Here is a 23285-nt window from a genome sequence, read left to right on the forward strand (position 1 = left end):
GTCGCCCTGGCTAGGCTGCGGATAGGCCACACACATGCGACGCACTCCCACCTGCTCACTGGGACTTCGGGACCCACGTGTAGCAGGTGTGGAAAAGGCCTATCCGTAGTCCACATACTAATCACATGCAAGGCACTTGACACAACACGACACAAACATTTCCCTGAATTATACAGACGACACATTCATCTGCACCCATCATACTTTTTAGCCGACGAACCAATGTTTTCTAGTCAGCGTGTTTTTAAGTTTTTAGCTGAGGTGAACTTTCTGCAGCTCTTGTCATATCAAGTGTAATCATCCTGGCCCTATACACCAGCCATCTCCATTGTCTTTTGTTTTACATCACTTTTACTTTTAGTCACATGTTTTAGTATGTACGGTCTCATCACAATTCAGTAACTTCTTCTTTGGCGCTCTTTGCCCATAGTCGGCCTTGCTCCAATAAAACCCAACTATCATCATCATCATCAAAAAATTTCGGGAGGGGTTTGAACCCCCAAACCCCCCCTCTGGGTACGGCCCTGTCACGAACAGACCTTCAGTGAAGGGCTTGGATGATTTGGCGATAAGCTCAGAAATGACGAAGCTCGCCCTTACCGTTTCGTCGCTTGCTTTGGCAGCCTTTTTGAACAGGTTTTGCTGCTTTCCCAACGCCGCCTTCAGTTGAGTCACGGTGGGCTCACGAACATTGCCAGTAAGAGCACCATACTTCTCGTGATGGCTAGACATGAAGTGGCGTCGAACATTGCCTTCGGCACAGCCACAGTCTGGTGGCAGACTAAGCATAACACCTTGTCTCTTGATTCCGTGAAGAAATAAGAAAGTTCTCATCGCTCCTGAAAGCACCTCTTCTCGTCTTCCACTTTGCGTTTTGAAGACTGCTTGGACAACGACATTGTGGCCCGTTAGACTTCCACAGCAGAAACCTTCGTCGTTTGCAGATCTTTCAAAAAACAACAGGTCAGAAAGACACCTGTCACATTTACGGAGGCGACAGGCGCGTAGGAGCACAATTATGTAGTGCGCTCTATCATGAATGACCTTTAGTAATGATCTACAGGATCAACACAGACAAAACAAAGGTAATTCTATTTCACCCCCGACATAAAAATTTCACATTGCTTCCCATTCATATAGATAATACCGAAATCGAAATAGTACCGCATTTCCAAACTTAAAGTGTATACTTTTCAGAGCATATGTCCTGGGATAAACACATCAGTTACCTAAACGGGAAATTATCGGTTGTGACTGGCTGTATGCGGAAACAGTACTTTTATTTTCCCATATCTGTTAATATCATTTTATACAATGGTCTCTTTTCATCTCTGTTGAATTATGGCGCATTAGTGTGGAGCACTACCACTCTTCAAAACATAGGAAAACTACTCCTTATGCAGAAACGAGTTATCCGAATTGTAAATAAAATACCTCCGCTATCCCATACAAGTAGTCTGTTTCATGACCTTAAAATTATCAATGTAAAATCCATTAAAGTTATCTCAGAACTTTAATTCAGAAACAGCCAGAAACGTTGGCACAATGGCCGAACTTGCGAAACTACGAAAAAACGTCATTTCTTATGCAACCCGCAATCCTACAGCAATGGCAAGTTGACACGTGCCGCACAAATTATGGAAAGCAAATGCTGAAATTTCGCCTCCCTTTAATGCTCAATCGACTTTATTGCGAACATGGAACTGATATTTTTACAGTCTCTTTTAAAGATCTGCGTAACGCGTTTTTGTAGTTGTCTCATAGACCTCCTGTATATTTTTTTCCATTGTATTCTGTTTCTCCGTTGTTATCAATGACATTTATATGTTGCTGCAATCCCGGATTAACTATTGTTCTTAGCGTCACACATTACGGAATGCCTTACTGACCTCTTGGTGCACACAAAAATCCTTTCCCTTATCCTATACGCCTCGAGCGCGGCCTGTAGGGGCGCCACTGAAATCCCCCTAGCGGCCTGTTTCGAAAGCGAGCGCGGGAGTCCCCGGCCCGCTCCCCTCTGTCGCCGTTGCTTTTGGGGCTCCTTCAAGACAGCGATTTACCGTTTGTCCGCGTTCGAAATACCGAATAACGTGGAGCAGGCACTCTGTTTGCAAGCGTGGTGTGTTCACGACAGTATAAACGTTTATGACGCGATCTTAGTGAGATGTATATGAGCGCCGGGCGTGTGTCACAGGCCGGCGTCCCGAAGCCAGCATTTGCATGCAGCTGATTTCAATTCCGCTGCCCTGAAATTTAGTGGCAGTGTCTCCGTAAGCAGTGTTTCCTCCGATGGTCATGTAGCGGCCATACACACTATGATGTAAATCGACTTTGTGCACTTACAAAATCCAGCGGAGCACTCATACCTGACAGCACGCAAGTTACGCCTGCCAATATCACATATCAGATATTGATCAGTACAATGAACAAGCCAATGCGGCATAAATTTCACAAACATTGTACCAAAGAAGTACGATGGATAATGCAACATTACACTCCGGAGTCAGCACACGACGACAAATTTAATGCTGTGTCGTCTTGTCCCGAGGTGAGCGCTCGCAAAGATTCATCTGTTACATTTATCCTCCACAGAAGCGTGAAGATGGGCTTATAGAGTAATCCGCGTCCGTGTCCAAACTCTTATTCGAAACATCGTCATATGACACAGGGAGACTGCAGCATCTAGCATAAACCGAAATCAGAGACTCTTATCAGATACGACACTCTTCCAACGAGGCCGTGTGTACGAGATTTCGGCGCACGTTAAGGATCTCCAGGTGGTCAAAATTAATCCGGAGCCCTCTACTACGGCGTGCCTCATCGTCTCCGTTTCGTCGGCGCGTTGAACCCTGAAATCAATCAATCAACTCTTCCAACGACACCTCGTATCGCTTGTGAACTGCCTACCCTGTATTCATCAAAAAATGCGTGCGCCGAGTGATCAGCCGTTTGTTGAAGGCGAAAGACAAACGAAAATTGAACACGCAGCTTGTGTGTTCGTGTGATTAGTAAAACGTTAATTCGTTGATTTCGCTCCGCATTTGTAAACAACGATAGTTGAGCGTCCTCCTCCTCACCCCCCCCCCCCATTTCTAGCGAAATAGTGCATTTCGCATGTAGTTGGTCTGGTGAATACTACCTTGCTCAAACAAACGTCTTTAGGATTTCAGAGGCTGCACTTGTTTTTTTTTTTTTTTTTCATTCCCGTACGACTATTCTATTCATTCCTGACTTGCAGACCATTCATTTTCCCGTGTTTCATTAACATATACCTTGGTTCTTACTATAAGGCATGAGTGGGCACATATCTGACAATGCACAGCCTTTGAGTGTACTTAACATTTTCGCGTGGCTTATACTCCCATAAAAGGCCCAAGTTTTTGTCAGCTATTGGGTTATCACATCCCCGAAACATATTTTTCTACGACGTGCATATTCGAAGCAAAGCCGCATTTGTTATCTGCGCTGCAAAACGAACCAAGCTCTTACAGTGCCAGTATCAGGTCTAAACGAGGCGACAATAAATAGAATTCACTTGTGCTGACGTGTTCGAAGGTGACCGCGGTGATATGCTGCTGCCGTCGCCGACGCCCGCAAGAGCAGCCAAGAAGCGCGCAGAACCGCCTCCCCGGGCAGCTTTTGGTGGCGTTAGAGCGATACCAAGACGCAGCTGTTTTTTTTAAGTGCGCTAAACGTGCAGTTAGCTTACATACGTCCCCATAACAAGTTGTTTAGTGCGCGGAAAGGCAAAGAGAAGCGAAAGAGAACCAAAACACTGCATGACCACCTATCAGCCACGCAGCGCATTCCCGCAAACGCCGCGGACAAGCGGCGGCAGGCGGCGCAGCGATCGCGAATCTCGAGGCGTATAGTACGGTCTCTGTTCTTTGTTGTAGTTTTTTTTTGTTTTACAAAAGTGGCGCTCTGCTTCTGTACGCGAAAAACATGTAATTGCTTTGTTGCCAATATGAACACGGCCTCCCGTTACTCTCCACTGTGTGCCATGTAGGGGGCACGGACCTCTGTCAAGCCTTTGTATGGCTTTTTGTCTGTGCCTCCAAACATCCTTGATGTTGAAATAAACTGAATTGAATTGAATTGAATTGAATGATTGACTTGTGGCGCCGCTACCTTTCCCAGTGCTGTCAACAGGTTGCGAGTCGAAGGACAATCGCTTAGTTTTCAGTCTCGATATGGGGCGTTTGATGTCTGGAAGTACACAGTTTCGACGTGCAGTGTGCAGTCTTTTCCTCAGCAGCGCGATGTCGCTCTCTCCCAGGCTATAAATAACGCTGCGACCCGCCCCTAAACGCACGTGGGCGCATTTTGGAGTCCGAACCCAGAATCCGACGTGTGGCTGCGCCCTTTTCGCCACATCTGCAGCGAAGTAACAGTGTTTAACACGAAGACCAACAGGAAAGCAAATATCCGCAAACACCACACAACACCCGGAAATCTTTTACACTTTCGCGGAAGCCTGGAAAACTCCGGTCAAGGCGCCGTCTTCTCAATAGCGGCGTGCAGCCCCGTTCGCGGGGTCATAAAACGCCGCGGCAGTTTCTCCGCGGCCTGTGCTCGCCCAGCACTGTGCGCACTGTAGAGTGCTCGATTCACAAGTCGCAGTTGCTTGCGACCATTGTGCACCCGACTTAACGGCGCCCGAAGTGAGGGGCCTCCGGAAAAGAGGGGTGTCCACTCTGGTAAGGCAAAGCCGTGAAAGACGATATCCACGCGTTTTCGAGCAGTCTCTGGCCATCTGCGTCTTTGGCTACACAAGCAGGGCGCACAGTCACGCATTTGCTTAAAAAACACAAATAAATGAACCAAGACCCTCATGAGAGGGCCGCGGGCCGCGTGTTTGAGATCCCTGAATTGTAAACGCTTGGGAACGGCCACTGCGACGAGCTTCTTTGGCTACTTCCTGCATTCTGAGCACTGCGCCTCGCCATGGCGGGCGTCATACTAACGGCATCTGAAGAGTTAGTGAAAAAGACTTTATTAAATACCGGTAACAGACGTAGTGTTGCCACTACGCCCGGACGGAGCCACTCGTCGGTCCTTTGGCCACTCTACTAGACGGGCACCGTCGCTACTCACTGCAGTGGTGGTCGCCCCCTTCCCCGGAGGGAGGATGGCGCCCCGCAGCTTTCACTCCGGTGCTGCCGCTCGAGAGCCGACAGGATCTGCTGGACAGCTGAAAGTTGGTCCTCCTTGCTGTAACTTCGCGTGACGTCTTGATACCACGGCGGGAGGTCGGTCCTGGTTGAAGCCTCAACTGGTCTAACCTCACAGTCCCACAATAAATGGGCAGAAATCACTCTGGCGTTGTTGCACAACACACACGTGTCGTCTGGGTACAGTTCTGCTGATATGTGCCGCATTATGACCGGGGTCAGTAATGAATTGGTCTGCAGTTGCCTGAATATTGATGCTTGCTCCCTAGTTAGCTCGGGGTGTGGCGGTGCCATCACCCTTCTATTGTTTCTGTAATACTTGGTTACACCTTGAAAGGTGTCAAACCTATCTTTGGTCTCCATCCACCACTCTGCAGACGAATCCATTATTGTCGCGCGGCCTGCTAATTCTCGCGCTACTGTATTAGCCGTCTCGTTGTGGTTGGCCATTGTCTGTGACACATCGTTCCCTGCATGGGCGGGGAACCACTTCACTGTTATCCTCCGTTTGTTACGGTTCACCGCGGTGAGCACCCGCACTGCCCCACTGCACATTCGGCCTTTGGCAAAGTTACGCACTGCACCCATTGAATCACACAGCACTGTTGTTGTTTCCAGGTCGGCGATGGCCATGGCGATAGCCAGCTCCTCGGCATTTTGTGCTTCGCGTGTTGCGATGCTGACTGCTGTTATTGTTTCCCCTGTCTTTGCATTAATGACCACAGCCGTGAAGCATCTACGGTCACTGTACTCGACTGCGTCCACAAATCTGATACCGGGCACGTTAGAATGTTGTTCAAGCATGACTTTTGCCCTAGCCACTCTTCTTTCCCTGTTGTGAGTAGGGTCCATGTTGCGGGGGATAGGATAGACCCTGGTTGCATTCATGATGTCAGCCGGAATATCTTCTTGCTTGTTGAGGTGCCGAGTGTTTGACACCGTTTGCAGTCCTAGTTTGGCAAGGATGGATCTGCCAGTCTTGGATCCCTTGAGGCGCTCGAGTTGTGCTACTCTCTGGGCTTCACTGATTTCTTCTAGCGTGTTGTGAATACCGAGCTCTAGGAGCTTCTCCGTGTTTGCCAGATCGAGGACGCCGATAGCTGCTTTGCACGCCTTTCGTATGGCAGCGTTCAGACGGTTACGTTCATGTAGTAGCCATTCGTGGAAAGCCGCGGCGTAAGCAATGTGGCTGATTGCGAAGGATTGGATCAGCCGTAGCAGGCTGTCCTCTTGCATACCAGATCTTCTATTTGCCACTCGCTTAATGAGCTGCGTAGCTGCCGCCACTTTACCAATGAGACGGGTGCCAGTCTCCTTGTTTCTACGGTTCCTCTCAATCAGGAAGCCCAGCACTCCGATCATTGTGACCTCAGGGATCGTTTGCCCGTTGTTAGTTCGTAGCTTGATGTTGCTATCTTGCTTGAGCCGTGTTGTCGGGGGAATAATCAGTAGTTGTGATTTACTCGGGGAGCAGACCAGGCCCGTGCCCTGCAGTTGATCTTCTATGGATTCTACAGCTTGTTGCAGCGAGGATTCGATGTGTCCGCCGCATCCACCTGGCACCCATAGTGTAACATCATCCGCGTATATCGTATGTCTCACTTCTGGTACTGTTTCCAGTCGTCTTGCGACGCCAATCATTACAAGGTTGAAGAGTAACGGTGAAATCACCGACCCTTGGGGAGTTCCTACACTTCCTAGCTTCCTTTCTTCGAGGGTGTGGTCACCTGCTTGTACCTGTGCGGTGCGCTCCGAGAGGAAGTCGCGTACGTAGTTGTACGTCCGTGTTCTCATTCGCAGGGCGCATATTTGGGAAAGGATTGAAGAGTGCTTCACTTTGTCGAATGAAGGCACTCTGCAAATCCAGTCCAAGTATGGCCTGGTTATCCTTGGTCTTGTTGTCAATGATTTCCGCCTTGATTTGTATCATAGCGTCTTGATTACTCAATTTGCTGCTGAAACCGAGCATAGAGTCCGGCTATAGGTTGTTCTCCTCTAGGTACGTTTGCCATCGATTCATGAGGACGTATTCCAGCACCTTCCCCACGCACGATGTCAGGGAGATTGGGCGTAAGTTCTCGATGCCGAGTGGCTTGCATGGCTTTGGGATTAGAATGGTCTTTGCTGTTTTCCATTGTTTTGGTAGTTTGCCTTCTTTGCAGCACCTGTTGAACAGGGCCGTAAGGCTGGCTATCGCCGGTTCGCTGAGGTGTTTGGGCACCTTATTTGTTACTCGGTCCGAGCCGGCTGCTGAGCGGCAGTTCAATTCCTGAACCGCCGTGCAAACCTCCCAGACTTCAATGTCCCTGGCTAGCTTGTCGTTGGCCGGTCCTCAGTAGTCGGGGTGGCTTTCCTCGGGGTTGGCCGGTAGATATTTGTTACCAATATGCTTGTACATCTCATCCTGCCCTAGCTCTCTTATTGCCTTGTTCAGCACTTTGCTTAAGTTGTCACGTTGGCGAGACTTGGTTCTGGTCTCGTCCAGCAGGTGACGCAGTAACGCCCGCGTCTTACCAACATGTAGTTGACCATCTGCTGCATTGCAGATCTCTGTCCACTGTTGTCGGCAGAGCGCAGTGCAGTGTTTTTGGATTGCACGGTTGAGGGCGGTGACCTTCTGCCTTAACTTTCTGTTGTTACGTTGCTGTTTCCACCTCTTGTGGATGGATAGCTTCGCTTCTATCATGTGTGCTAGGCGGTTGTCGATTTTTTCAATCTCCGGTACCGTCTCGATTTCCTTAGTTGTGGCCTTGGCGCTTTCCAATATTTTACTTGTCCACGCGTCTATGTCCTGGATTTCTTCTTCTTCCCCCGGTAATAGGGTGCGATAGAGATCCCAATCCGTCAGCTTGTGTATTCGCTTCTCGAGCGGCTTCTCTTTGACGGGGACCTTCATTTCTAGGATATAATGGTCGCTGCCTAGATCGAGGCCTGTATTGGACCATGTTGGAAGTCTGGTATTGCTGGCAACCCTGACGAAAGTAAGGTCTGGCGTTGTGTCTCTATCTCTTATGGAGCCGGTTCGCTTTGGTTGTGCGGGGTCCGTGATTAGGATTAGGCTTTCTTCTTGGTTGGCCTCCAGGAGGTCTCTTCCCTTGATCGGACTTTCGTCGTATCCCCACTCCCTGTGATGAGCATTGAAGTCACCGCAAACAATGAGGTTGGCGTTGTGTCCTGCCATTTTGCTGACCTTACTCATGAGAGTTTTGAATCGCTGTCTGTGGTTGCTCGGGCTGCTGTATACGTTGAGGATGTATACTCTGTTTCCACTTCTTTCCGACGACCACTTCTGTGATGATGTGCTCGGTCGATGATTTCTTCAGACCCTCCCTTTCTTCATATAATATTCCTTTCCTTATCAAGGTACATATTCCCCTTCCTGAGCCGTTGATTGCTCGACTCGGAGAACAGGCGTGCACCCTGTATCCCGGTAACCATACGTCCTCGTTTAGGGTCTCCTGTAGTACTAGTTGTAACGTTCCCCTTTATTGGGTCGAGTCCACTAAGTAGACAAACAGTCCGGTTCTCGTCCTTTCACCTCCTCGTCTTCCTCCTCTTCTGGTTGCTGCCCGGCTCCTCGTCGACCTCTTCCTTTTCCTGTTACACAGGCCCCTCTGTTGTCAACCCTCCTGGGTTGATACGGCACTACGTTGCACATAGACGCAGCTTCCACGATGTTATTAGGTCCATTGTAGCATATGTACTTCAAAATTCCTTGTTTGCGAGCAGTCTACACAACCATGTAGGGCCCTGAAAAAGGAGCCTTGGAACCCTGCAAGCCTTTCCGGACAAGGACGTAATCCCCAACGTTAATGTTCGGAACCTTGCCCGTGTGAAGACGGTCGTAATGCTTCTTCATTGCGATCCGGTACCTTTTATTTTCCCTCTTGACCTTTCTTGTTCACGGAGTACTATTGAATCGGCAATCCCCAGGAGGTGATCGGCATGCAGCCACTCAGAGTTCCCATGATATGCAAAGTATGGACTGCATCCTAGAGCTTCTGTGTGCGAGTGGTTGTGGTGTGCAACAGCGGTTTCTAGGGCACATTTCCAGCCCCCTTTGAAATCTGGATAGAGGGAAATGAACTGCTTGATGTCACGTATAGCTCTCTCAGCTAACCCGTTGGCTTCAGGGTGGTACGGCGCTGAGACGCACAGCTTCACATTGCGCTGGAGAGCCCAATTCTTCAACTGCTTACTCCAAAAGGCTGGTCCGTTGTCGGCCACAATTGTTTTGGTGTCTTTAAACATATCCCGGTTCAAGAGAGAGATGACGCTCCTTGCATCTTCCTTTCCGGCTTTACACGCGACCATCCACGTGCGCTCATCAATTGCCAGTAGGAACGCTTGCGTGCTGCCTCTTCCCTCACCTTTTTTTTCTGAGCTCCGCGAAATCAAGGTGGATCGTTGCGAATGGTTTTTTGGAATGTTCTGCGATGATCATTGCACTACCTCTGGGTTTGAACTTGGCCTTGCAGATTTGACACTGGTGACAGGTCTGTACGTATTCAGAGATGTCTTGCTTCATGGTGTTCCAATGAAATCTTTGCTTGATTTTCCAGTATGTGCGCCAAAATCCGTCATGTCCGCCAGAGTGAGGTGAATCATGGTAAAGAGCCAAGAGTTTTCGTACACTAGTCTTCGGTACCTGCAAACGACCATCTTTCAGTGACATCGCCTCTGCACCGTCTCATAAGAGCGCGCTCACGTGGTGATCATCACGTGGGGCAGTTATGTGAAGTCGTGACATGGCATCGGCGTCCGGTAGCTTGTCACCTGGTGTGCGAGCAATGTCAAATGCGAACTGCTGCAGTTCACTGACCCACCCGGCCAGCCGTCCTTTTGGATGGGACAAATTCAGAATAGGTCAAGGCTTGATTGTCTGTGTATAATCTGAAGCGTCGGCCCTCCAAGTACGTTCGGAAGTAACGTAGTGCCATCCCTACCACCAGGGCCTCTTTTTCGGTCGTAGAATAATTAATCTCTGCCTTGGTAAATGTGTAAGAATAATAACCAATGGCCCTGAGCTGTCTTTTCGGTGATTCCTTGTCATCTCTTTGGTACAAAATCGCCCGGGCTCCGTAATGGGATGCATCTGTGGTCAGTTCAAACGGTTTGGTGAAATTTGGGAGCGTCAACACTGGGTCCGACGATATAATCTTTGTAAGCTCCTGATATGCGCTGTCGCATTTCTTGGTCCATTCAAAGGGAACATCTTTCTGCGTCACTGCTGTGAGGCATTTCGACTTAGTGGCGTAATCCTTGATGAATGCCCTGAAGTGGCCGGCGAGTCCTAGGAAGACGCGTAGAGAATGCACGTCATGGGGCTTGCATAGCTGTAGAATTCGCTTGACGGACTCCTCTTTCGTGCTTTTCGTCTTGCCATCAAAAACTCTTCCCAGAAAGACAACAGAATTGTTAAAAACCTCACTCTTCTTGAAATTAATCTTCAGTTTAGCTTTACTAAGGGCGTCTAGCACCTGTGAGAGATGTGATATGTACTCATATCTACTCCTGGAATAGATTATTATGTCGTCGACGTACACTCCACAAAATTGTCCAGTGAACTCTTGTAGGATGGTGTCCATCATTTTCTGGAACCATGCTCCAGAATTCTTCCATCCGAAGGGGAGTCTGTTGTACTCATATGTACCAAAAGGAGTCACGAATGCAGTGAAGTGCTTGTATTCCTCCTGAAGTGGTACTTGCCAATACCCTTTGCACAGATCGATTCGAGAGAACCAAGAGCAACCGCCGGTTTCATTGATGATGTCGTCTATTCTTGGCATTGGGTACGGGAACAGGTCAGTCTGGCGATTCACAAGCCTGTAGTCTGTGCACAGCCTATATGTACCATCTTCCTTGAGAACCGTTGTGATAGGTGACGCAAATGTTGATACGGAAGGTCGGATGATACGATACTCCAGCAGACTTTGCAGTTCAGTTTTTAGCCACTTCTTTTTTTCGTAGGACATGCCATAGGGTTTTTTTCGTACAGCAGTAACATCGCGCAGTTGAAACGGCACTTCCATGACTGCTGCGGCTGGCGTATAAGTGCCTACACACAAAAGTTCGGGATATTGGGAACAGACGTTCTCCCTATTCGTTGATGATTTTAGGGTTTAACGCGCCGACGCAACGCAGGCGATGAGGCGCGCCGTAGTGGAGGGCTCCGGATTAATTTTGACCACCTGGGGATCTTTAACGTGCGCCGAAATCTCGAACACACGGGCGTTTTTGCTTTTCGCCTCCATCAGAAAAGCGGCCGCCGCGGCCAGGAATCGAACCCGCGACCTCGTGCCCAGCAGCGCAACGCCTTAGCCACTGAGCCACCGCGGCGGGTCTCCCTATTCGTGACCAGCCTGATGGACGGCTTTGTCTGCGCGTATATCGTCTCAGTGGGATGGTCAACGAGCACCTCATCCTTCCAAGAAAGGTTGAGCCTCAATCTCTTCATGTCAGGACGGGCTAGGATAAAATTAAACTTCGCGTCATCTATTAGTAATGCTTCTACGAGCACTTTACTCCCCTGGTACTCGACTTCGACGCGCGTCCATTTATCAAGCACCCTAGCAGTCCCATCGTAGCCATGTACCTGGACAACCCTACCAGGAAATACGTCATCTGGCGAGGCCAGTACTGTACTCATGATGCTCACTGATGCTCCGGTGACCACTAAAACGTTTTCAAGTCACCCGCTGACATACATAGGTGCATACAGCAAATTGGATTCAGATTTAATTAAGTACACAGTCTCGCTTGGGGTCTTTGGGTGGGACCGATGACCCTCTTTTAGTCGTTTTTTGGCTGATGAGCACCACTAGGCTTGCCGACCGATAGTATGGCATTCCGAGCAGTGTCGTACTGTCGGGTCTGGCCTATTGGCGGCAGAAGGTCGACGCAGACGTCCCTCAGCGCATGGAGGAGTCCTTAAGCTGTGGTAGGAGCCCTTGGAAGAACCTGGCGTTGAACGGCTTTCGTCATACCATGGATGATGAGTGGTACAATGGACGACTCGGGGAGATTAGGATCGGCAAGGTGCAGGAGTCTTCGCTTCTCGTAGAAGTAATCCACCAATGTCCCCTCCTTGTGTTTGAAGAAAATGGCCTGATCCCAACGCTCAACGGGGTTCAAGTCGAATGCGCGGATGAAGCTGGCTCGCCAGTCAGCCCAGGGCTTGTCAGCGTTCCCTGCCATCCGCAATTCATACCACTTCTTTGCGTTCCCTGAAAGGTATACTCGTAGGTTATTTATGCGATCAGAGTCTGTTATCTAGTGATTGTTGGAGCACGCGTATTCGTAGAACTGAATCCATGCCGCGGGACTTGAGGTGGTACCATCAAAACAATCAGGCTTAACTTCCTGTCTGTACCGGGACGGATCACGACTCAATTCCATGAAAGACATAAATTGCTGTTGCTGCTGGAGTTGTTCTTGCAAACGCAAAACTTGTTCCATGATACGCGTGAGTTCCTCTGGATGGTCTGACCTTGCGTTCACTGATTCACTTGGCTTAATCACCCAAGCTTGAAAATCAGCGGCGCGCATGTTCACCTTGATGTTACTCTTCAACGCTAACTCGTCTAGCGTCAGATTAGCTTTCGTGGCAAGGAAAGATATGAAGTCAGGTGTGCTGACCTTTTCTGGGAGGATCACGGTCGCATCATCCCCGTCCTCTTGGTAACCGTTGATCACCAGACGACCATCTTCACGCTGGGTCAGATTGAACAACACCCACGTTGTCCGGAATAGTCGGCTGCGCCAAATGTAACGTTCCCCTTTATTGGGTCGAGTTCACTAAGTAGACAAACAGTCCGGTTCTCGTCCTTTCACCTCCTCTTCTGGCTGCTGCCCGGCTCCTCGTCGACCTCTTCCTCTTCCTGTTACACTAGTATGTCTGGCTTTCTGGTTGACTGCATGATTTGGACCTGGAGTATTGCCTTCTTGCTATGAAAACCGTGGCAGTTCCACTGCCAGATGACCAGGGTCTTGTCATCTACTGTGCTTGGGGTGTTCCTGTCCATGGTGACATGCTAAGGTGTACCTCATCTCTTATCTGTGGTACGGCAGCAGGACTGATGCCTAATTCGACTCTTATTTGTTGTACGGCTGCAGCCATGTGCTGCTGTACCATTGGTGGCACGTATTGCTGGACGGTCGTGCTGATATTCTGCTGCAGGGCCGGCGTAACCTTCTGTTGCATGATCGTTTCCACACTTTGCCTAACTGTTTCCACGAAATCTTAGCGGATCTCTTTTTTGAAGCTGTTGAACGACTGTACTAGGCTTGCCACCGTGTCTTCTAACTTGTCCACCCTGTCTACTAGTTTGCGTTCTTTTAGGCAACGCCGCCTGTATTAACATTGCCTGACGCGTCGCGCGCTTTTCAATGGGAAGGGTAGTAACGCTTAGTTCAGGCACTGATCCGCTATGTGGCGCGTGCCGGCGGACATCTCGCCTTACGTCACTGCTCGCGAGTCGCGAACGCTGCACCCACTTCTACGACGTGTGTCTGTCAGATTGCCTGTTGGGCTTCAAGGGCCGTTTCGCTTACATCTTAGCCGCGACGGGGCGCTAGTTCTGTGGCGCACTGGGGATCTCGTTCAACGTGTCGCTCGCTTCATACTTGCTGCATTTTTCCAAAGATAAAGACGGAGGCGGACTGAAATAGTGTAAGAACATACTGATTGTCGGGTAGACATATAGCTAACAGAAAAAGGATATTTTCGGATGGGGCAGCCATTATTTTACAGACATTTTTCTTTCTGGAGTATTTAGATAGGAAAAAATTGCGTGCACGTTTTTTGTTCAGGCGCTCACTTCTACGATTACTTTCCAATAATATCACGTGCTTTTAAACTTCAGAAAATTGTAGGAAACAAAAAGATACGCAGCTGGGATCCCGCCACGCTGTCCTGGCGCTTCTACAGTACGTCCTCAATTTTAGAAGTGCGTACCGATGCGGAGTGCGAACAGCGGGGTCAAAACAATACTTAAATGTGGAGGGGATAGAGGTGGGATGCCCCACTCAGAAAATTTCAGGGCCTGCGATCCGAGTAGATAAGCGCGCAAAGCCGGCATCAGCCTGCGGCAGCGCAAGGGATTTTGCTTCGTGACAAAGGAAGTTTCATCAGTGACAGACCAAGACAGACAGGCATGGTGAAAAACAAGAAGGCGTAGGAGCGCCACCTCGGGAACGCTAAACAAACTTTCCACTATTTTGCATAGTTTCCGAGAAGCGGCGCTGGCTGGCGGACACGAAAGCACGCTGGAAGGCTACGGAGCGGGGAAGGGTAGGAGAGAGCAACAGGAGAGTGGCTGATTGGCCATTTTTCGCTCACGCGTTAGGCATTGTTTATACAGGTGGCGTTGTTTTAGGCTTTCGATGGCCCTTCTCTTGGGTAATGGTTCCGAGGCCCCTGCTGCTTGTTGCTTCTTTCCGTTAGTTCCCACGTCTTCATTCATCGGCTCGGCTTGCTGCTCCTCCAGCACTTGATGCGGCTGTTGTTGTAGCTGTTCTTGTTGCCCTTGCTGCAGTTCTCGAATCTGACTTGCCTGTTGTACTTGTTGAGCTGGTAGCTGCTGACTGATCATTTTGATCTGTTCAGCCATGCTTTCGATTGTTCTGCGCAGTGTTGTACACGTTCCTCTAAAATAGGAACGAAAGCTCGTTCCTCGTTCCTTCTTAATTTTGAAACGAGTTCCCGTTACAAGTTCCTTTATTGAGAAAGGAACGCGTTCCAATTCCACTTCGAAAATTGGAACGTGTCGTTACATAAACGTTACAATTAGGTTTTTAAATTAAAATATAGTGTCGGATAATCCTGGGGTGAAATTAAGTGAGAAATTTAAACTCACATCGAACTACGTATATTATATGAATATTAACACCGCCGGCAGCAGATTATCTGGAGATAAAAATAAATGAAAATCTCCTAGGCGAATTTTTTTAGGGAGCACCGGACAATCTTTGGTTCCTCTTATAAACAATGTTCTCGCTAAAGTTAAGGTTTGGAGTGAAGCAAACTCATTACTTATAAACACAAAAAAGACGAAACCCATTCTTTTCAGTACAAGACAATTTTCCACTCCACCCGATATGGGTATATACATAGGTAAGTCACAGGTACAGTTTGTAGATACCGTCAAGATCTTGGGAGTATTTTTTAATAAGACCATGAGTTGGGACGCTGAGATTCAGTTCATACTGGGGAATTTGGCAAAGTGCACCGGAATTCTCGCGAAATTTCGGTATTTTCTGCCAACGCATATAAAATTAATAATTTATAATGCACTTTTTGTATCGCACCTAAATTACTGTTTCTTGGTTTGGGGTACCACCACAAAAACAAATATTAATAAAATATACATGCTTCAGAAGAAAGCCATCCGCTATATTGCAAACGTACACTACCTTGCTCACACAGAACTGTTTACTCGTTTCCACATATCACCGATTAATACTATGTATGAATATCATTAAGCCTTAAAATATAAGCGATGTATCCGACACAACCAACTTAGTTTTCTTGAAAAACCCTGTCTTAGACAAAATCTCTCAGAATATTCGTTTCGCAAAAAAGAAATTTGGCACATTCCTTTCTCTCGTACAATGTACGGACACCAAATGCTCCGAAACACCTTGCCCTCTGTTTTGAATAAATTATTGTCAAAGGATGTAATTCCCGAAACATGTTCACATGCTGCCCTTAGAAGTGCATTATGTATCTAATCATTCCATTTGTAATGTTGTGTTCACATATTTCCCATTCTCTCTCGTTCCCCATACCTGCATTCAGCCTTTTCCCTGTTTGTTTTATGCTGTGGTGATCCTGCTTTGGTTTTATGCTTTGTTCGTAAGTTCATCTTCGATTGTGTTGTTCTTGCAATATTAGAGATAACATTGTCATATACGCTCTGTGCGATTTCGCTGTATGCCTTGTACATGGGGGGCTCGGGCGTCCCTCAAGTGATTTTTTTCACTTTTTGCCCGGGCCTACCCGCATCGTTCTTTTTGACGATGTAAAATAAACTCACTCACTCACTCACTAAACTCCAGACGGCTGTAGGACATTTCGGTGCAGGATGTTTCGCTGCCGAAATTTCGGTGTACGGACATAACGGTGTACGGGCGTTTCGGTGCATGGACACTTCGATGCGCGAAGTTTTCGGCGACCAAATCATCCGGTGCTTGCCTGTTCGCAACAGCCGTTATATTTTTATTTTCGCCTAACGTGGGTAATGGACAACAATATGAGGCAGAGAATTTATTTTTTGATTTTTTAAGTTCTACATTTGTATATTTTTGTTAAATACCTATTCCAGGAGACACCTGTTATGCAGCCGATTGAATTCTTTAGCACACGTTGTTAATTTATTTTCGCTCTTTTTTACCTGAGACAATTAACCGGTGTTTGCAATGGTCCGACGCCGTTTTGTATTTGTTTAATGCACAACCTCAAATTACATAAATTACATGCACACTCTCAATATCCAAAACATAACAAACATTAGCTAGCCCCCTAGAATGCAGAAAACTTTGTGAGGGCTATTACGTAGGCTGGGCTGCCTTGCTAAAATGAATTTACGAACACTGGTCTAGGATATTGTCGTGGAGGAAGAACGGGCCTTTTTGAAAACAGCCACAGCTTCTAATTTCCCAAATGTTGATTTAGCGCGTACGGGTTGTGCATACAAATTGCCAGCATTCTGTTCGGGAAAACCAACCTAGGTTTTAAGTGCGAATGCACTTCCATTTTTGTTCGGGAAAACCAACCTAGGTTTTAAGTGCGAATGCACTTCTTAAGCGACCCTGAATCACGCGTCCACCGCCGTCCGTCCGTCCGCACCACATACTTACTTAGGGCGATTGGCCAAGAAGAGTTCCTAATTTCTTTAACACATACCCACTTAGGGCGATTGGCCAAGAAGAATTCTTTCGCATCACCCGTGCATTCCCACTTCCCCATCGACGACTGCTGCTTCGCCGGGAGCGGAAGTCGGGGCGAGTACTGCGGCGTCTACCTCGTCGGTCACGTCTACGCGAACCTCGTGTCGCACGCCGTGTCCACCTCGCCGGTCAGGGACGAGTCGCCGTACAGTGCCGTCTACACCGACGCGTACTCGGGCGACGGAATCGTGGTCGTCACCCTCTACCTCGCGCTAAACATCTCGCGCGACGACGTCGTCGAATACGTGGACGCGGCGATGGAGAGTGTGGCCAGGCGCGTAAAGCCCTCGGACCCGGTCGTGGTTGTTGGGGACTTTAACGTGGACGTGCGAAAGGGCGGCGAGTGGTTGATGGAATACATGCTCGCCAACCACTCCATGACGTGCCTACCGCTAGAGGCTCCCACCACCATCAACGGCAGCTACATCGACCTGGCCTTTGCGAGGAACTGTCTGATACGCGCGGTCTTGCAACAACTCTTGACCGTACATTTCAGTGACCACAAGGCGGTCATAATGACCGTCAACTACAACGACAACACCAACAAGTGCTGAATAAAGAATACTGTCGTTTCACTTTGGTTGCGTGTGTGTGTGATCTCCTCGAACATACACTTTAATTCACCAAGATTTCCAGAGAACGACTAACGGGGTGTGTGAATCCCCACTTGATCACGCGAGGGTGTTAAATGCAACTAACGGGCGAATGCCAACACAGTTCAACATAACTCCCCCTCATAGCATCACCCGTGCATTCGCACTTCCCCATGCTCCCCTTCGGGGAAATGCGGGTGTTTTATGTTTACATGCCTACATTCACCACATTTTAATTATTTGCCCTAGCGCCCCCTCCTCCCTACCCCCCTCCAGGCCTGCACGCTCGAATCTTGACCAGAGTTCTTTTTCAGTCATATTATTTTTGGTTTCGACTGAAAACCTTACAGGAGTTCACGGTCCCCGAAACCTTACCACAGTGATACAGGAAAAAGCTTTACATTCACCAGGAGCCCACGAAACGTCTATAATGTGCAACAAAAAGCCACCCAAAAAGCCGCTGAGAACACAATGGCCAGTATCGGTTGCTGGCTACGCCCTTCCGCGCGTCGCGGTCATACGGATGGCGCCCCCTCTCCAGGAATCGCTCTTTCTTCGCCTTCAGTCTCCCCATTGAGAAATAACCGTTCAAGTCGCGCATATCAAGGGCACCCCAGGCATACATTGCTTTCTCCCATTAGAAGGAGCAAAAAAATTGAATAGGCTAGTGTGACGAGAGCGGCAACAGTCGTCTTCAAGTTTTCGTAGTCCAGTTGACGCAATGGTGAACCACAAGTGACACCCCTCTCTCTCTATCAAGGGGGTTGGTAGTCGGCGGGGCTCAGCTTTCCCTTCCCCTAAGTAACAGCACCGTAATTGCGATCGTTGGTTGGTTAGTTTTAGGTAGAACCGACACCGAATGCAACGAATACGGGATTGATTGAGAACATAATTAAAACGGAATGCACACGCGCTTAATCTACCTGGTTTTTCTGCGTATATTTTTTCGCGGATGTTTTGCTGAGGGGTGGGGGGGGGGGGGGGATGTGGAATAAAAGCAGCAGCGTCTTGCACCGTTGGGTGAAGTGAAAGCAAAGCGCTTTGGTAACACTTAAAGTAGTGGAGTTGTTTACATGATTGTTAAAATAAAAAAAAAGGTTGAACGGATGCAAATTAACAACGTTAGTTTTTACCATCTACTACACAAATTGGGTTTTACGAGGCAATGCTCCGCCAGGGTTTAGCGTTCGTTTCCACACACGGTGGCGCAAGCACAAGTCTCGAACGTAAAATCATATCAAGTCACGAAATTACAATATTAAAGCTAAAATGTTCAAAGAATGCCTGGGACATCCCGTGACTCAAATGTCTGTGCCAAGACGTCGTGCACCAAAATGTCCGTACACAGAAATGCCCACACTGAAACGTCCTGCACGTAAATGTCCGCCACCGAAATCTCCGGATACCGTATTAGACAATCTTTCCCGGCCGGAAACCAATTCTATCGGCCAGACGCGCGTCCCGGCCTCCCCAAGCAAACGATAAAAGGTAAAAAGCATTCTCGCGGCTACGCTATTCACCCGTCGAACGCCGTGTAAGTTCAACCAGCATGAAGGCAAGCAGAAACTGCGGCCTGCTGCGTGGTTATTCTTCTGCCTTTGACCTTCGAGGAAGCACTTACGGCTGAAGGGCGAACAGGAACGCCGTTCCTGTCGTTCCTTCAAAAACGTAACGAGTTACCGTTACAGTTCCACCGCCCCATAATGGAACGGTGGCGTTCCTCCGTTCCTCCAAAAAGGAACTAGTTCCAGGAACGCCGTTCCTTGTAACGCCGTTCCATAGAACACTGGTTCTGCGTAACTGCGCGTTCTCTTTGCGGAGTACATCCACTTCATTTTGTGTCGCCTTGTCTTGACTTGCCTTGTGGTTGTTCGGTGTGGCGGACCGCTTCGTAGATTCCCCTTTCCCAGCGTCGTTTTGGACGATCTTGCTCCAGTAGACTCTGTCCCTCGATTTAGATTGATTGATTGATTGTAGGGTTTAACGCGCCGACGCAACGCAGGCGATGAGGCGCGCCGTAGTGGAGGGCTCCGGATTAAATTGGACCACCTGGGGATCTTTATCGTGCGCCGAAAGCTCGTACACACGGGCGTTTTTGCTTTTCGCCTCCATCAGAAAAGCGGCCGCCGTGGCCGGGAATCGAACCCGCGACCTCGTGCTCAGGAGCGCAACGCCTTAGCCACTGAGCCACCGCGGCGGGTCCCTCGATTTAGATCTGCCACTGCTTAGGTCTCTCCTGTTACTTGTACCTCGTTCCGATCTCCTGCTCAACGAGCGTGGTTGCCTTCCCTGATTCTTAGTTGAAGCACTTTCAAGTTCTGGGAAACTGTTAGACGCAAGGTCCTCCTGCTCTTTCCTGCGCCGTTCTTCTTCAGATTCCTTCCTTGCCCATCTTCTTTTGGTCACCACGTATGGTGTCTTGTATCTGTTCTTGCAACCGTTGCTCCCGGTGGGGTGGGGGCCGTTACACAACTTGCACTTGGGCTGGCATACCTCGTCGTGTCCCTCATTTGGATTCTTCATCCCGCAGTCGGAACACACCCGCACGTTCGGTGTTGGGCAGACATCTCTCCGGTTCCCGACTTCACCACACGTCGTGCAGAAATCGAAGTGCTTCCGGTATAAGCTGCACTGTAGGATACTGGAACCGTAATACACTTGTCTTGGTACCCGTTCTCCTTCGAAGGCGACAATGATGGTTGGGGTGTTGCCGATTCTCCTAGCTCCTATAACCGTTGAGTTCCTATCCGTGATCAGCTTGGCTAAAATCGTCTCTTGCGAGTGGTCGAGCGGCGTGTTTCGTATAACGCCCTTCGTCGTGCCCTCGGGTACCGTCACGTACGCCCTCACCTCGTACTTCTTTCCGCTGATCTCGATCTCCTTAATCATCGAATATTTGCATTCCCACCCGCCGCGGTGGCTCAGTGGCTAAGGCGTTTCGCTGCTGAGCACGAGGTCGCGGGTTCGATTCCCGGCCGCGGCGGCCGCTTTTCTGATGGAGGCGAAAAGCAAAAACGCCCGTGTGTACGAGATTTCGGCGCACGATAAAGATCCCCAGGTGGTCAAAATTAATCCGGAGCCCTCCACTACGGCGCGCCTCATCGCCTGCGTTGCGTCGGCGCGTTAAACCCTACAATCAATCAATCAATTTGCATTCCCGGGCATGGCCTCGTGTACTCAGGATCATAATGTTCTGCTCCTTGTTTGCCACGAAAGCGTCTTGCTCCGTATCGGTTATGGGTATGCCTGCTGCCTTAGTGATAGCTGTCTCGATGGCCGGGAGCGGGGTCTTCGCCACGCACAGTCCACCACGCGGTCTTACTATAATTTTGCCGTCTTCTCTCGGTAGGTTAGTGTTAAGACTTGCTGCCATCGTAGCTGCTGCCGCTGCCTTCCTTGCAAACGTCTTGGCTTCCGTTCGCGCTGCTGGCACAGAGCCCAAAGCTCGTTCCTCCCTTGGCTTTTTATTGCGGCCGACCGTCGTCCAGCCTGCTTTTTGTCCTTGATTGTCCGATGTCATTTCCTCTCCTGTGACCTCTACACACATCCGGCCCGTGTCGTCAGTGGTGAGGATCCCTGACTCCTCGGTCTCTGTAGGCATCATTTCTGCTTCAGCCATCTGTAGCGGCGTTAGGCCTAGCTGCCTATCAACGCCATGTATTGCGTTCCGAATCGGTTAGGCTTAGCTCCGAACGGAGAAAACAATCGCCAAAAAGATCCGAAGAAATCGTACCTTCTGAATAATTCCGGTATCGGCGTGTGCGCGATGACCTCCCACATCTTCTTGAACTAAAAACTTTCCGATACCAATTAATTTCGACTCGTTAATAAGCATTAAAGCGGGAGCACATTTGGAACACGACCGCTCGGCCTGCTGCTCGGCATCAGAAGAAGAAATTCTCAGAAGACATTTGTTGGATTTAAAGAAGCAAGAAGGCACGTGGACAGGATATGCACCATCTCACGAGGCGTTTGTGGAGCTTCAACGGGACCTTGCCTCTATCAACATATCTTTCCAAACTGAGCACTCGTACAGCCTGAAAGGTAGGTTGGTGCACGCGGGTTATCCTGGATTACTGTCTCACAGGCACGTACCCAGGATTTTTTTCGGGGGGGGGCCCAACCCAAGGTAACTTTTCTATGCAAATTAGGGGAGAGGGTGAGGGTACCCGCCGTTATTAGGTAAACACGTTGAACGCCAAGCGTTTACCATAAATGCGCCTAAACCTGCATACAGAAATGAAATTAAGTGTATCCGCCGTTGTGATGCTGGCGAAAAGCGAAAACACTCGTATGTTCGAGATTTCTGCGCATGTTAAAGATCCCTACGCGAAGTTTGCAACATTAAAAAAAGAACGGCAGTAATTAAAATATTTACGGGAATAAATACGCGTACTGCACAGTAACTATACATTTCTGGAGCATCCCACACGTTATACGCAATCGAAGTCGGCAGAAACGAAAGTGCATTAGGCACTCGAGAGTTCAGACCTCCGTAGCAAACCTCTTGCGCTTCCATATTTTTCTCCAAACAAAATCTGTGGCTACTAGTTATGAAGGAAGGAAACAAAATGTTAGGTAAATCGGAGATGTCATACGCCTAATTCCGTGTGTGATTACCCTAAACAGCCTCCGAGTTCGACGTTTAACCGTCTGCCATTCAAAGCACCAATGATTCAGGCTTGGGAAATTGCTGTATCGAGACGCACTGGACTGCAGTAAATGTAGATAAAAAAACGGTGGCAAGCGCCAGCGCGTCAGCGCTTACCTCTGGCTGTTTTGTAAAGAACCTTGTTATATCCAGGAATGCGCCTTGTCGCTTCCTCGACCTCTCCTCTGTCCTCTCGTTCGACCCGTTGGTGAAGTAAACTCGTTGCTCTCTGCCGACACCTTGACGGTACTCCGACATCGCGAGACTAAGCTATCATATGTACCCGGGTTTTATAACCTCTCCAATACAAAGACACAGTTCGCAGTCCAATTTTGAAGCCGAAATTGCTCTCGGCCAAAACTCTGGTTGGTGTCCGTCGAGATGTCCGGCCCGGGTTCATTTTCACCGATCGCCCGCTGCACACCCGTCTTTCTCATGTTGACCATTGGCCACCTTGACTCCGTGCCCTTCCCCGCTGAAGCCCGGTGTTTTCGAGGTCTGTTCATAGGAATGCAGTTCGGGGTCCGCAAACCCACCAGTAAAGTTTGGTTCGTCATTGAGGTGGGTAGTGTCGTCGTGGAGGATGGTGAAGAACCCGATGATGAGACGAGGCAAGTAGATGATGAAGAAAAAGTCTGTTTACACTCATTTACAGGAGACGACGAAGCATGAACATAAGCTAACACAAGGCAATGAAAACTGCATTACAATTAAAAGGTGCCGCAGCGCACAAAAAGGGTATCGCGGCATGATCCCTGATGGGGGCCCGGGGGCCAAAACGGGTGCCGAACCGCCGCGCGGTTGGCGAGAAATTCGCGGGGCTCTGGCGCCCAAAAACTGCCACGAGAACAAGTCTTGACGCGACCGCTCTTGGCCCCAGCTCCGTACAAACTAAGCAAAATTGCGCATGCAGTCGCA

The sequence above is a fragment of the Haemaphysalis longicornis genome, unplaced genomic scaffold, assembly GCF_048455015.1.
Source record: "Haemaphysalis longicornis isolate Haplotype H1 unplaced genomic scaffold, Haemaphysalis longicornis Haplotype H1 scaffold_1, whole genome shotgun sequence".
In the NCBI taxonomy this organism is placed as follows: Eukaryota; Metazoa; Arthropoda; class Arachnida; order Ixodida; family Ixodidae; genus Haemaphysalis; species Haemaphysalis longicornis.